Consider the following 16877-nt stretch of genomic DNA (forward strand, 5'->3'; position numbering starts at 1 on the left):
GGAGCTGAATCTAAAAGTCTCTACAGTTCAGCTGGCGAGACAGGGCTCTGCTGGCATGAGAGTAGACTATGTGCCAGTGGCTGAGCCACCAAAGGTGGATTTGCCACCGTCATTGTCTCCACCAGTCCCTGCTAAAGTTACCCAGCAATGAAAATAGTCATCCTCATAATATCTTTGGATCTGGACAATGTTATTTTTGAATTCTGTATATAATTCTAAAGGAACATTGCTATTTTTATTAAACTTGCCTCAAAGATATGCTTGCTATAAAAAACACTTCTTCAAGACACATTCCTGAATTTTCTCCTTTTAACCTCATGCTCTACTGTATAGAAATTCTGGACCCACCGCTGGCTACCTCCGTGGGTTACAAAGATGGAGTTTGAGGGGCTCACAGTAAAAGAAAACTGATGAGTCAATATTGGTCAATACAGAAACCCTATCACAAGGCCAGCAAATGTCAGAAACAGACGTTTTATTTGAGATGTCATACATTTCAGGGCGTAGAAGAAGGAGTGTGACTGACGGGTACTTGTTTCAGAAGGGGATGGAGGTAATTTTGCTGCACACATCCTGCCAAGCACAGGGTAGATAAATAACATTCAGCAAGTTAGAATTTGTTTAAACAGTGGGCGTCTCACCAGGTGTCAGAATCATAAATGTGCCTCAAGTTCCTTTTATCCCATCTTCTGCATATAACAATCCTGATCCCTAATTGCAACAGTTTTTTGGATTGCCTAATAAAGCAAACTGTCCTTTAAACACAAACTCCTAAGCGACAAACTCGGATGAAAGTTAAGCTTCCGGGAATCCAAACCTCAATGTGCGTGGTGTAAATCCAAAATAATAGTGAGTCCTCAGGGAGAACTTTGCTTCAACAACTGACCCCATGTGGTCTGATTCCCCCCAATCTGCATAACAACCGGTGAGATGGATGTGATCATCCCCATTGTACGCATGAGAAGACTGAGGCTCAGAAGGTAGATAATGTGCCCAGGAGCAGAGCTGTAAGTGCTGCAGCAGCGTCTGCATCCAGGTCCGTCTGAGCAAAGCTCCCGCTTGTTGTACTTCACAATATTAATACATAGAATTGGATTTGGCATGCAAGGGAGCCCATTGGAATTATATTTCAGGTATTTTCCAAACCATTTATTTTATTTTATTTTTTCCTTTTCCATTTGGCTTTTAGGAAATTTTTTAAAAATTGAAGTACAGTTGATTTATAATATTGTGTTAGTTTCAGGTGTATGGTAAAGTGATTCGGAATATATATCTGTTTTCCTTTTTTAAAAATTCTTTTCCATAGTAGTTTATTACAAGATAGTGAATATAGTTCCCTGTGCTATCCAGTAAATCCTTGCTGTTTCTCTATTTTGTATGTGGTAGTGTGCATCTGTTAATCCCATACTCCCAATTTATCTCTCTTCCCACCCCGCCCCCCTTCCCCTTTGGTAACATATGTTTGTTTTTTATGTATGTGAGTCTGTTTCTGTTTTGTAAATATGATGTCACTTCTTTCATTTGTACTATTTTTTAGATTCCACATGTAAGTGATATCATATAATAGTTGTCTTTCTATGCCTGACTTACTTCACTCAGTATGATAATCTCTAGGTCCATCCATGTTGCTGTAAATTTCATATTTTTTTATGGCTGGGTTGTATTCCATTGTATATATGTACCACATCTTCTTTATCCAGTCATCTGTTGATGGACACTTAGGTTGCTTCCATGTCTGGCTATTGTAAATAGTGCTGCTGTGAACATTGGGGGTGCACGTATCATTTTGAATTACAGTTTTCTCTGAATATATGCCCAGTAATGGAATTGCTGGATCATACGGCAACTCTATTTTCAGTTTTTTCAGGCACCTCCATACTGTTCTCCATAGTGGCTACACCAGTTTACGTTCCCACCAACAGTGCAGGAAGGTTCCTTTTCTCCACACCCTCTCCAGCATTTATTATTTGTGGACAAGTCATTTATTTTAAAAGGGACAAGGGGGAGAAGGTCATATATGGCTTTATTGCTTTCTTCTCTTCACCTCCCATTTCATTTTTTTTTTCTTCATTCCAATTCCTCTCTTGGTCACCTCAAGTCCTGCCTAGATCCTATATTTTAAAAATAATTTATTTTAAAATAATTTTAAACTTATAGAAGTTGTAAGAACAGTACAAAGAGACTCGGTATCTTTTTCACCCAGATTCCCCAGTTATTAATATTTCATATGTGCAAGCCCTTTCTCTTGCCTTCTGTCTCTCCATATATGTAGTTTAATTACACATAATATACATAGATAAATAATTAATATGAAGTCTTTTTCTGAGCCACTTAAGAATAACTTGCAGTCGTGCTACTCCATCACCCCTCATTATTCCAGTGTGTATTGCCCCAAAGCACGGACACCCCTACACAACCAGCATACAGCCATCCAAGTCACTGTCATGTGTTATCATTTCGTCCACAGACCCCATTCTCATTTTGCCAACTGTCCCAATGATGTCACTTCTTTCTTTCTTGTCCTGCAGACAATTCAGGGTCCTGTGTTGTGTTTAGTGGTCAAGTGTCTCCAGTGTCTTTTGATCTGGAATGGGTCTTTGGTCTTTCCCTCTCTTTCAGGACCTTGAGTGGAATGAGGACTGGCCTCTTGTTCTGTAGGGCGGGCCACCCCTTGGTCTGTCTGATACCTCCTCCTGTCCAGACGCAGGCCGTATATTCTTGGCAGGAATCCTGTAGAAATGATGCCGTGCACTGAGCAGTTGTCAGCTGTGTCACCGTGGGAGATGTTTCTCACCATAAAGTTTCCATTTTCCCTTCATAAATGATAAGGATTTTGTGAGGAGACCACATCAGTATCCTGTTCCCACCAGCCTGAGTCTCCCCTGATGACTGCCTTCTGAATCAACCACCTCTACGATGGTTGTCAAATAACGGTTTTCTATTTTTATCATTCCTTCTGCCTTCTACTGACATTCCATTGTAAGCAGAGCTTTCCTTTCTCCATTTATTTGCTTGTTATATATTTATGTATATATATACATATATATAAAATATTCACACATATAATATATGTGATGTAGAATATCCACATATATATGAATGAATGCATAAATTCCTATGATTTAATGGGGTGGTTTTTTTTATTGAAGTGTAATTGACATACAATATTATGTTAGTTTCATGTGTACAACACAGTGATTCAACATTTGTATGCATTGCAAAATGGTCACCACAATAAGTCTGGTTACCATCTGTCACCACATAAGGTTAATGCAATATTATCAAGTGTATTCCCCATGCTGTACATTACATCCCCATGACTTAGTTATTTTATAACTGGAAGTTTGTACCTCTTGATCCCTTTTACCCATTTCTCCACCCCTCCACCCCAACACCCCTCCCCTCTGGTGACCACCAATCCGTTCTCTGTATCTATGAGTCTGGGTTTTGTTTTATTTGTTTGTTGTTTTGTTTTTTGGAGTCCACACGTAAGTGAAATCGTGTGGCATTTGTCTTACTCTGTCTGACATTTCATTTAGCATAATGCCCTTAAGATCCATCCATGTTGTCGCAAATGGCAAGATTTCATCCTTTGTTATTGCTGAGTAGTATTCTGTTGTAGGGCTATCTGTTATTATCATTATTTATTTTTGATGCTCAAAGAGCTACATGTTTGACCAGTGGGAACCTCTTCAAACTGGCACCGTAATGCCCCATCATTCTTTTAGCTTTTCCTTACTTTGTGGCACCACATGTTCCAGACTCATTGCCTCAGGCTAGGAATCAGCCCCTTCTCTAAAGGACTGTTCCTTTTAGAGAAGAATGGAATCTGGTTCATACACAGACATATGCACTCATATACATCAATATTCCTGTACACATATAAAATGAGTGTACACTGATAACATCTAATTCTAATCTAACACTGCCATTTTCTTTTTAGCCTTCTCCTTTTCAATATTCATAAATTCCTTTTCTGATGATGAGAAACAGGTTCCCATGGTCCTTAATATATTTACTTCCTCAGACCCCCGTATGTCATCAATCTCCCCACTACTCCCAATGCCTCCTTGGTCGGCTGCCTCTGTGGTCCCCCATTTTTCCCTTCCTGCCTCTGGCTTGGCCACTGGGCCTGGTACCACCTCTGTGGTTTCACTTCACTCTCACTGCTGCTTCCTAGACACGCCTCCCTGCCCCGACCCCTCCACTGACCCCGCTGCCCAGGGAAGAGAAGGTTGCAGGTCCTATGCCACATGCTCACAATTTAAGCCAAAAACAAAGATATGTAAGAGGGGCAGCAAGCTTAATAAATACAATGGGGCTTTCTTTTCATTTTTCTTTTAGAAAAGCAGTGTTCAGCATTTTCCATAACGGTGCTGTGTTGCTGTTAAAATATGTTAATAACCACCTAGTAAGCTAGCATGTGGAACTACTTTCCAATTAATGAAGCAAACAAAAAGACTAAGTTTTTTTCAGTTTTTAATTTTTAAAATTTATTTATTATTTTTTCTTTTTTTTTTTGCGTCTCCCTCCCTCCCACCCTCCCTATCCCACCCCTTCAGGCGGTCACAAAGCACTGAACTGATCTCCCTTCAATTTTTAAAAATTGAAGTATAGTTGATTTACCATGTTGTGGCAGTCTCTGTGACTCAGTTATACACATATAGACATTCTTTTTTAATATTCTTTTCCCTTATGGTTTATCACAGGATATTGAATATAGTTCCCTGTGCTGCACAGTAGGATCTTATCCATTCTAAGTGTAACAGCTTGCATCTACCAACCTCAACCTCCCAGTCCATCCCTCTCCCTCCCCCGCTCCCCCTTGGCAACCACAGGTCTGTTCTCCATGTCTATGCATCTATTTTGTTTTGTAGATAGGTTCATTTGTGCCATATATTCGATTCCACACATAAGTGATATCATGTGGTATTTGTCTTTCTCGTTCTGACTTACTTCACTTAGTATGATAATCTCTAGTTGCATCCCTGTTGCTGCAAACAGCATTACTTTGTTCTTTATTATGGCTGAGTAGTATTCCATTGTATATATGTATCACATCTTCTTTATCCATTCATCTGTCGATGGGCATTTAGGTTGTTTCCATGTTTTGGCTATTGTGAATAGCACTGCTATGAACGTAAGGGTGCGTGTATCTTTTTGAATTATAGTTTTGTTCAGTTGTATTCCTAGGAGTGGGATTGCTGGATCATACGGTAATTCGATTTTTAGTTTTCTGAGGAACCTCCGTATTGTTTTCCATAGTGACTGCACCAGCTTACATTCCCACCAACAGTGCAAGAGGGTTCCCTTTTCTCCACACCCTCTCCAGAATTTGTTATTTGTAGACTTTTTAATGATAGCCATTCTGACTGGTGTGAGGTGATACCTCACTGTAGTTTTGATTTGCATTTTCTAATAATTAGTGATGTTGAGCATCTTTTCATGTGCCTACTGGCCATCTGTATGTCTTCTTTGGAGAAAAGTCTATTAAGGTCTTATGTCCATTTTTTGATTGTTTGTTTCGGGTTGTTTGTTTTTTTGTTGTTGTTGAGTTGTATGAGCAGTTTGTATATTTTGGAGATTAATCTCAAAGGGACTAATTTTTAATCTCTTTTGAGAAGAATTTCACATGCATCTGTGTGGCACTCTTTCCTATGACCCACAATAGGTTTTGAGTTTGGTTTTATAAAGTAGATACCATTTCCTGACAACCAGAAAAGCTCATTGTTCACTTTTTCCCCCTTACTTTTTATATGTGTACAAAGAACATTTCTATAAAAATTCTCACCTGGCCTATTTGGGAGGTCAGAGGGAAAAAAGAAGTTAAAACTCACATATAACTAGGGAAAAAGTGGAAGTTATCAGGATATAAAGTTGAAATCAGAACAACCATGGGGACCTCAGACCTATTTTTCACCCAGGCCTTTTCAGGGGAGTGGGGGAGGGATGATGGAAATCTGTGATCTTAAGACTGTTTTTAAAATCCCTCCCAACCTCCAACAATATTACTTTAGATTTTAGTAAAACTGGTTATTTCACTTTGCAATCTGCTTATTTTGAGGCTTCTTTCTGGTTATTTTGAGGGTTCTCCCATTCAGAGCAATCAGTAAAGAATTATGAGTAAGTCTGATCTGGAGGTCCTGGCGTGGGCATGGGTGGGGGCGGACGCAGAGTCTAGAATCAGGGCTAAACATGCACGTGGCAGAAGTAGGCAGGCCTGGTCCCTGCTCTGTCACCTTGGGCCAAGTACCTCATTTCTCAGAGTCTCAGTTTCCTAATCTATGAAATGGGGATAATATTATGGAGGGTTGTGTTGAAGAATTAAGAGAGAGAGAGCGAAAGAGTGGGCCTAGACCTCCTGGCACAGTGCTTGCATAGGGAGGGTCCAGTAAGTGGAGGTAATAATTATGAATAAAGTCTAATACTTGGCCCTTGACCTTAGTTGCTCACCAGTTTAGTCAATGAGATTTAAGGACAGGAGAAATCAAAGCACCATTCTGTTATCTTATGTCTCCTGGTGTTGCCAATACTCCCAGAGCACAAAAGAACTTGGGTATTTTAGGAAGTTACAAAACCAAACAAACCATGTTCCAGCTCCCCAGAGGAAGGCCTCCCGCACCTGTGATTTAGCAGGACTTGCTCCCTGGGGGGACAGGCAAGGGAGCAGGAAGATCAAGGCAGGGAAGCCAAGGTCCCCGGGCCAGGGCTCGGTTCAGGAGGAGTGTCCCGGGGGTGGCTTCAGCCCCACTCTGTTGAAGAATCCTGGAAAGAGAGTTATGCCTCAGTTATCCCAGTACCTGTCCTTCACTGGGCAGGGCTGCCCTGGGGGAAGAATTCCCAGGCCCTCTTGTTCTCTGCCCTTTGGGTAAAGTGGTTCCAGTAACGTGAGGGCGGTTCTCCAGAGAAGAGCCCGAGGGCGAAGGTGTAGGATCGACAGCTTCTTGAAGTGGGGGTGGGGAGGGAGGGCTGGGTGGGATGTGGGCGGAGCACTAAAGTTTCTGCCCTTAGACCCCTCCCCTGACCAGGCCTGAGGTGTCCCGAAGAGCTAGGCTGCCCGCCCTCTCCCACCCTATCCCATCCAGATTTCTCCCCCAGGGGCAGGAAGGTGGCGAAAAGGCCCTGGTGCATCTGACCTGGTTCCCTCCTCACTGCCAAGCTGGACCACAGAAACCCGACTCCTGTCCTTTTAGCCCACTTCTCTTCCGCCTCCCAAGCCCTAGGTCCTGCTCACTGTAATTATTACCAGCAAATACAAGTCACGGAACTCCCAGTAAGCGGAGCATCAGGTGTCCCAGGAGGTGCACAATGAATTGTAGTCAGTATAAAAGAAGGACTCGGGGCTTCCCTGGTGGCGCAGTGGTTGACAGTCCTCCTGCCGATGCAGGGGACGCGGGTTCGAGCCCCGGTCCGGGAAGATCCCACATGCCGCGGAGCGGCTGGGCCCGTGAGCCATGGCCGCTGAGCCTGCGCGTCCGGAGCCTGTGCTCCGCAACGGGAGAGGCCACAATGGTGAGAGGCCCGCGTACCAAAAAAAAAAGAAAAAAAAAAAAAGAAGGACTCTAGTGAGGAAGAAGAGGGTTGTCCAGGACGGTGGCTGGAGAAAGAGGGAAGTGCTGAGGCTTAGGCTGGCCTTGATGGCAGGCTTCAGACTGTGCAGGAAAGGGGCAGACCTTCCAGTGGTAGTGCTGATGCGGGTAGAGAGTGAGGTATTCGTGGAGAGCCATGAATCACCCTATTAGTCAGTGGCACCCAGTGGGGCGAGAAGGGAGAAGCTAGGAGGGGACCAGTGAAGAGGCTGAGTGGCAGCTGACTGCACCGCCTTCTCTGCCCCCGGCCCTGGCCTGGGTCAGGGTAGGCACAGTAGGAACAGAAGGGACCCTCTTCTGGGACTCCGGACAACTTTGACCAATTTTCAAGCAATTATTTTAAGAGCTACTCATTAAACATCTAGACAAATTGTGACTAGAAATGAAATTGTGACTTCCAGAGGAGGGGAATTTTGACAGAAGATACATTCTACCCACTCTCCATGCTTCGAAGAAGGTAGAATTAAAAATCAACATTCTATCCAACTGTATTCATTTGGTTTTTGGTTGGTGATGCTGGCACGTTTAAGAGACAAATGGGAGTGTGAATTGCCAGTCTCTGCACATAGTAATCACTTGAATAAATAGAATAATTCTTGAATCGTTAGAATAATTTGCTTCGAGCACATATTGCGGTAGTTTGATTTGAGTCTTGACTCCATATAGTTTTATGCAGGGTGGGGGCTCTAGGCTGGATGTCAAAAGCATGGTGAGTGCCTAGAGCACAGGAGAGGAGTTGTGTTTCAGTCTTTTGAGGCGGTGTTTTCACGGGTGCCAAGCAAACACAAGGTTCTAGAATGGGAATCGTGTGCACATGTGTGGAGGGAAATAAACCACTTGATTCTCCAAGTTCCTTTAGGCTTTTAATCTTATTGTTGACATAATCTAGTCTAATAAGGAAGAGCTATATTTTAAAAATTAAAATAATTTAAAAAATTGACTAGAAACTATGTACATATGGCACAAGATTACAAAATATTTAAATTGTACACCATGGAAGGAAATTTCCCCATTGATTGCTGCCTTAGCCACTCATTTTCCCTCCCATGAGGGGGAACCACTGTGCCAATTCCACATAAATCTTTTCAGAGAATCTCTGTGCATTCATGTGCACATTTCCCACAAATGGTTGCAAAATATACATACGATTTTGTCCCTTTTTTAACTAGCACTCTTAGAGATGATAACTATTGGTATGTGTAGAGCTGTTTCATTTTTAAATATATATTTTTAATTACTAAACAATCATAAGTTATAAAACCTTTAAATAATATACAATATACAGAATAAAAAGTGAAAGCCCCTTTCCATTCTCTTCCCACGACTTTTTAAAGTGTCTTAACTTATACACATGTGTGTATACACACACACGCAGGGTGTTTTTAAAAACATGAATGGTTTCATACTGTATATATTTTGTGTGACTTTTCTCATGTTTAATATATGATTGATATGTTTATTTCTATAGATATAAATCTACCTTATGCTTTTAATTTTATTTTTTATTGATAAAAATGTACTAATTTTTTGGAATAGATAATATATGTAAAATTCAAAAGATGTGAAAGGGACCGCAGTGATAAGTCTCCCTCTACCTCTGGCCCCAGGCATCTTCTTCTCCTTCCGCACACAACCACTGTGACTATTTATGCTGTGTCCTTCTAGAGATAGTCTATGCATTTAGAGACATATATTTAAAAAAATATGCACACAGATAGTGGCGTGCTATTCATGCTGTTCTGTTCCTAGCTTTTGTCTTCTTCACATAAAGTAGATGGTAGATACTTTCATATCCATATGTATATATATGTTTCACTTTTTTAACAGTCACATGGTGGTGTATTCCATAACAGGGATGTACCGTAATTTATTTAATCTGTTCATTAGTCATTGGACATGTACGGAGGGTACCCGCTGGGTAAATTCTTAGAATACAAGGCTGTTTGCCTCCCCTGTTCCTCCACGTTTCCTTAACAGTCTGTTCAGTCACGCGCTCACTCACTCATTTGTTTATTTACCAGTTCTTTCAACCCACAGCTTGTGTTGTGCTGTCTATCACTCTAAGTTCTTGACTGCTTTGAACCTAGCTTTCTGTAATTAAACATGACGTTATTTTGCGAGCAAAGACATGTTCAACTACGGGAGAATGTTAAAGGCCTTCGTATGGATTCCCTGCTTTTTACTCAGACCACCCATAAGCTCCCAGTCATCTGAGACGGCCTCTGGGGGCCCTATCTTCCAGTCCCACCCAAACTCCGTCCCCCTGCCTCTCCTGTGAATGAGTTTGCTGAGGGCTGGGAAGCCAATGGATTGTGTTCCAAGCGCCAGATGAGTAGGAGAGAGGTCTCTTGTCAGCCACCCGGTAGGTTAAGTATTAGTCACACTGGGGCACAAACAAGTTTCTAAAGCCACATTTAGCCAGCTGTGGCCAGCGGTGTCCCAGGGCTGGCTGCCTACAGACACCTCTGGGCCACATTAAGGAAGAGTTCCCATTTGTTGTGGCAACAAAGCCAGCTGCTGGGAATTAGGTGGTGAAGCCAAGAGGAGCGGGAGGGTGGCCGAAGACTGAGAGGTAGGCTGAGCCACTCCTGACACAAACAGATCCTTTAAGTCTCCTCCAGGTGGGAGTTGGCACCGGGAAAGGAGGTGGGTCGGAACAAAGGAAGGCAGCTCGCCAAACCCTGGCCACTTCTTCAATGAAAGAGGGAACCCTTGAGGACAGATGGTCCTGATGATGGAAACAGGGGTCCCCCAGTGAGAGAGGGAGGGGAGAGGCAGAAGGCCATAGCAAATATCACAATGCCCCAACTTCTTTTCTCTTGCACGTGAGATGGAAGAGCATTTTCTAACATCTTGGTTCCAGCGCTCAACTCAGAAAAAAACTAGATCAGAAATACTGTGTGCTATTTCTCACCAAGACCCTGGACTCCGGGGTGAAAGAGTTAATTTCTCTCTACAGTTGAGGACTACGTTACCAATATTCCCTTCCTTGCTTTGGACGTGCTTTTTACAGTCAAATCTCAGAGTACAATCTTTATTTTTTTCAATTTCCAGTCTTTAGGAAGTGAATAGTAAGTCCCTCCCAAAAAGGTTATTTCCTTAGGATAGACTCCCAGAAGTGGATAAATATTTTCAAAGCACTTAGAGAATAGAGGCTGTGCTTTCACCTTGAAAGACTTGTCCATGGTTCTTAATCTTTCACTCATTCGCTGATTTTTTGATTTAATAGGCCATTAAAGTGAACATTTATTTAGGGCTTATTATGTTCCAGGCAAAGCGTTCTCTATGTCTTATCTTACTTCCTCATAATAATTCCTCTAGAATGAAGCCTCCATGTGGGTAGAGCCTTTGCCCCTGTTCACTGTTTTGGCTTCAGTACCTAAAATTGTGTCCGGCACGTACATATTTGTTGAAAAAAAAGAATGAGGTCGGTAATATTATGATGTCCCTTTACAGATGATGAGACTGTCTTACATGGGTTAAAGACTTTGCTTAAGTTTTCAGAGCTCATACCAAGCTGAGTTGGGATTTAATTTCATGTGACTCGAAAGTCCTTAAGACGGCCTCCATTCTCTAAAGCAGGGGTCCCCAACCCCCGGGCCATGGACCAGTACCAGTCCTTGGCCTGTTAGGAACCGGGCAACACAGCAGGAGGTGAGTGGTGGATGAGGGAGCGAAGTTTCATCTGCTGCTCCCCATTGCTCCCCATAGCTCTCATTACGGCCTGAACCATCTCCCCCATTCCCTGGTCCGTGGAAAAATTGTCTTCCATGAAACTGGTCCCTGGTGCCAAAAAGGTTGGGGACCGCTGCTCTAAAGCACTTACAGTTTAGGGAAGGAGAAGTTATGTGTTCAAATAACTCTCATACAAAGCAGAGGAAATGAGTAGAGGTAAGAGGAAGGTGTTGTGGGATCACAAAGAAAGGATGATTTTTTTTGGTTGGGAAATCCCGGAGGGCCTCCAGGAGGAAGTGGCATTTGGACTTGGACCTTGAGGGATGGACTCCCACATTCGATCTCAGATGTTCACTGATGGCAAAATAAATTTGGACTTACTTTTCCCTGATTTAATGGGGGAAAAAAATGCAGCCCCATTTCAGATTGCCTCATTTATATTAAGCCTTCTTTAGTGTAAATTCTTAGTGGAGACCATTCCGTCCCTGGCTGTGATGGTATCGTGTCTCTGTGCGTCTGATAGAAAGCTTGCTGTCAGTGTCCCCTTTCTGAAAGATTTTCCTAAATTGCTCTTCATAGCTTTCTGAATCATGGGGCTTGTAATCTCCTTTTCAGAAGTCAGTTTGGACTAAATGTTTTTGCTTGTCTGATGCCTATGAAAATCCCCATTTCTTACTAATGGTGGACAACTGCTCTGACGGTGGACTTTCCCCCTCACCCCCATCCAGCCCCATCCTTCAAAACTGGAAGGGGAGCGTGGATACTCTTTGCTTTTGATCAAGACATGTCTCCCGCCAGGAGCAAGGAAGGATGTGTAGGAGGCAATGTCTCCAATAGTAACAATAACAAGAGTAATGAGTAAAAGTTCTCGACAGGATCTTGGGCAGCTAAGTTACCCAGGCGTTTATACATGTTTACAGTGTGAGTGTTTTTTTCTCCAGCTAACAATGGTTCCCAAATGTCTTCCTTCCCTGGGCCCCCTCCCAAGCATGTGAAAGGTCCTGTCTGAAATATAGAGAAGCAGCTTTCAAAACCAGACTTATTTTCCTGCTTGCTTTTGGCATAAAGCTGAGCGGGGTGCCCACTGGCCTTTGGTTATGGAGGCCAGTGCACTCAGGGCGCCTGGGTCCTGGCTCTGGGGCTGAGAGCATCATGTGACCTTCTTGAGCCACTGGCAGCTCTTCAGCCAATGCTGCTGCTTCTCCAAGTGACTGAGGAAACTTTTCCTTCAATTCCCCCTTCTCTCTCAGCTCTGAGATAATCAGAGTTGTGACCCTCCTGTTTAAGCAACAGACTGTGACTTGAGCAACAATTAACTGACTTCCTACACATCCCTCTGTGCCACCTCTTGGGTGACTTAAGAGGAAACAAGATTCCCTTCTCCCTGGCTCTGCTGGACAGAGCCTCCTCCAGCTCGGGTCAGCCCAGGCTTAGCTGTGTGGCCGCAGGAAGTCTCTCTCATCCTCTTTACCCGCTTCACATCCTGCTAACAGGAGGATGAGCAGGAAGCGGAGAGTGTCAGGGCAACGTCTTTCACGCTCACAGTGAGCTCAGGCAGCACGTGGGCCTCTAGGAAAACAATACAAAACTTTTCAAATGGCTCTGCTAAGGGCGCTCTGCAAATACTTTGCACAGTTGCGTTAGAAACTGTTAGTCATGAAGACTCTGGGTTACTTTTTTTTTTTCATTTGGCTTAAAAAAAAAAAAGGTGAAGTCTGAGTGTTGCTCTCAGCGGCTCTTTCTGGTTGTCTGGGAGCCCTTTGTGATGGTGGGACAGGCCCCTGCGAGGCCTCTTGTAGGAGGCAGCGCCTCTGCTCAGGGTCAGGAATATGGGTTAGCGCACAATGATGCTTTACATTTGGGAAAATGCTCCTACATACAGGTGCTGGCGGCCGGTTGGTTCTGAACCTTTGGATAGCCCATCACTTTTTCAGACCTCAGGGTCCTTGTTTGTAAAATGAAGGAGCTGGAATTGTTAAGATCTGATGTTCTCTGAGTCAGTGAGTCTCTGACGAGACCCACACAGAGGCCCTCTGGACTCCCTGGGGGCAATAAACCTCAGGTGCCCCTCAAGCCCCTTCTCCAGAGGGCAGTTCCTCTCTCCCTGTGTGGGGCTGGCCTTGGAAGGCTCTTCAGCAAATCTCCACTCCCTCGGTGTAAGGCATGGTCAGGCGACTGAACTTCCACATGCTGGTCTTCCAGTCTTTATATTTTAAACATAGAGGTGATTAAAAAAATTTTTTTTTAGCTCTAGAATCACAAACTGCCCCAAGGTGGCACCTGCTTGTAAAAACTTTGCTTTTTCACTGACTTCTCTCATTTAAGCACTCTTGTCCTTGCTATTACTCCACTCCCTGCATAGAGCCCAGCTGGGAAATAACCCCGGATGCTTCTTCCTGACCTCTCCCCACTGTCCATCCCTTTTCTTTTTTAGCTATTGTGGGAGTAATAGGAAAAGGGAGGGCTGCTTTTCAGGAGGCTGGCATTTACCAAAAATAACATTTTCCCTGACTAATTTCCAGGTACTGCCCATTCATTACCTTGGAATGTAAATATATTTGAAAAGCAGACCTGTCCTAAGGCATTCCTCAGCTCCCACATTAAAAACCTCAGGGCATTCCCCTTTGACTCGAGGCAAGATTAGCCTTCAGAAGCTCCAGGCAAGGTGCAAAAACCGACTTCCTCTGATTCCAAGCTGAAGGCAACGATCGTGGCAGAGTTACTTCTACATGGGGCCACCCTAAATTTAGAGAATAATGGACATGACAAAGAGAAATGATCAAACTGGAACTGAAAAGGGTTTTTTGGGAGTTATCTTTCTCACTTGCTAGTGAAGCCCTTTATTCCTTGTTCTGTGTGAGATGGTCTGTGACAAGTGTCTGGCACAAAATGGGTCCTCAGTTAACGTGAGCATCCTTCCCAGTTCCCACTGCTTTCCATTTCCCACAATGGGTGGATACAGCTGTTCATAGTTGATAGCCTAAAGGGCTGGGGAATGGAGGGGGAGGAGAGAGGAGACCCATATCTGCTGGTTGAGAGCCCTCCTCTCCAGAATAAAATAGGACAAATGAGATGGTGAGGTCTCAGTGGATGCCTAGGGCAGCCTTCAAGGAGAAGGGGCAGTCTGAGCGATGTGTTTGAAGGGGAGAAGCCCTGACCTGCCCGATTTGCCCCGGTGGCCTGAAGGACTTTATATTTGATGTATATGAGTCCCAGGTCCTTTCAAAAGCATCACTGGGCTGAACTGTCCTCTTCTTCCTCTGCAACTGCCTTACTGAGTCATATATACTTGAGGGCTTCCCTAAGTGCAAACCACGGCCAAATCACAGAGGCTTTGCAAGGTCAGAGGAGGCCTGATCTCTAGAATTCCCTAAGTCAGAGCCCCAGTGGCTAACAAGTGTCTATGAGATTGGAGGCCTGGAAGATTCAGTTATGGGCAGTCACAGTAAGGGCGTTAACATCAGGCTGAGATGATGACTAATTCCACTCTACTTTAAATTGTTTCTCCTTTAACTGTCCTTAGCTGAGTGTCTGTTACTCAGAAGTTTGGAAATCTAAATTGAAAAGTACCCAGATAAACTCTGCTCAATATTCTGTAATAATCTACATGGGAAAAGAATTCGAAGAAGAATAGATACATTTATGTGTATAACGGAATCACTTTGCTGTACACCTGAAACTAACACAACATTGTTAATCAACTATACTCCAATATAAGATAAAAATTTTTTAAAAAGTACCCAGGGCTTCCCTGGTGGCGCAGTGGTTGAGAGTCCGCCTGCCGATGCAGGGGACACGGGTTCGTGCCCCGGTCCAGGAAGATCCCACATGCCGTGGAGCGGCTGGGCCCGTGAGCCATGGCTGCTGGGCCTGCGCCTCCGGAGCCTGTGCTCCGCAGCGAAAGTACCCAAATAAAACTGGGGAACTTTGAAGAGACTACAGAAGAATTAGCTGTGGCATCCACCTCACCCCGGAGTGTGAGACGGGCCAGCCCTGGTAGTCCTCGCTCTCCTTGGCTTACCTGCGCGTCCTTGCTGATCTGGGTCTCCCGTTGCTGCCCCGTATTTACACTTAGGCTAGCTGCAGGGGCGCTAGGGGCGCTTTTGAAATGCGTGCAGCTTTCAACCTTAATTGCTGCTGCTCTTTGGCTGCTGTGATGCTTTATTGCATCAGCACGTTTCTAAATCTGATGAATTTCTCTACTTATGGGAGATGCTCCTCTTTCTGTGTTCAGGAAAATTCCACCCTGGTCAGGTTCCCAGGTCTCTGAGGAGCCCGTGCCTTGGCTGTGTGGCTGGTCACTGTCGGGGCAGGAGCCACGCCATTGGCTCTGGCAATTCGGCCTCCATGGCCTCCCTCTGGTTCAACCCGGCTGCTGCACCCACCTTGGAAGCAGTGACTTCTCTGGTTGCCTCTTTACAATCTCAGGAAAAGGCTACTCATCCTGCCTTATGGATTTGGACGTGAAGTGCTTGCTTCTAAGCAACATGTGGCCAGGAAGTCTGTCTTCTAGGTCAGGTGATCAGAACATAGATTTGTTGAGAACCAACCCTGCGGTGGGCGCTCTGCTAGGCTCCAAGGGTCCAGAGAAGAAAGACCATCCCTGCTTTGAGGAGCTCTCAGTCTGGGGTGGGGGGAGACATGAACTTGTCATTTCAAGACAGTGTGCTGGATTGAGTGGTGAAGAAGGGGAATTCCCCTGAAAGTCCCTCAGACTGTTGGGCTTAGCCAAACCTGCTGCTTGTGTCCAGCCTCCATTCTGACTGTTTGGGCTCCTGTTCTGAGTCGATGGTGCCCAGACAGACAGAACTGAATATCTCCCGGACACAAGCAAGCAGAGCACCGGGGAGGGGGACTTAGCTCAGCCCTGGGACGGGGAGGAGAGACACCTCAGAATCTGGGTTACTTAGCTGATGACTTGAAAGAGGAGGCAGAGTTGCTGAAGGGGGAGGGAAAGGGTGTAACAGGCAGTGGCATCAGCTGAGCCAAGTGAGAAGCGTTAAAAGGCAAGGCTTGTGCAGGCATCCCCAGACGGCCGAGTCCATGGGGTGGGGGGGGGCAGGGTGTAAGAGGGCCCTGTTAATGATGGGTAAGCTTGAGAGAGACCTGGTCAGATTTTTAAAAGGTATATCCAGTGCCCTAGAGGAAGATGGACTTGAGGGAGGTGAGGCTAGAGAAGGAAGCCTCGTAGGGACTTCATGCAACTAGGGGATCCAGGAAACAGGCAGTCCCCCTCTTATGGGGGTTTGCCTTCTCTCCCTCTTTTTCGTATTTCCCTCTTCATTCACAGCTTTGAGGCAAGTTTTCCTCTTCCCCTTTCCTCTTCCTCTTCCTCCTCCTTTCTTTTGTTTTGTACTTTTTATTTTGAAATGATTTTAGACTCACAAGAAGTAGCATAAATAGTACAGAGTCCTCTTTAACCTTCCCCCAGCTTCCCCCATCAGTATCATCTCTTATAGCTTTAGGAAATTATCAAAATCAGGAAACTGACATTGGTACAAAACTGGCAACCAGGCTACAGGTTTCATTCAGCTTTCACCGGTATTTGCATGTGTGTGTGTGTGTGTGTGTGTGTGTGTGTGTGTGTGTGTGTGTGTGTGTGTGTGTGTGTGT

This window comes from Aethalodelphis obliquidens, unplaced genomic scaffold (genome assembly GCF_003676395.1).
Source record: "Aethalodelphis obliquidens isolate GAN/ISIS:26980383/991018 unplaced genomic scaffold, ASM367639v1 scaffold32, whole genome shotgun sequence".
NCBI lineage: Eukaryota > Metazoa > Chordata > Mammalia > Artiodactyla > Delphinidae > Aethalodelphis > Aethalodelphis obliquidens.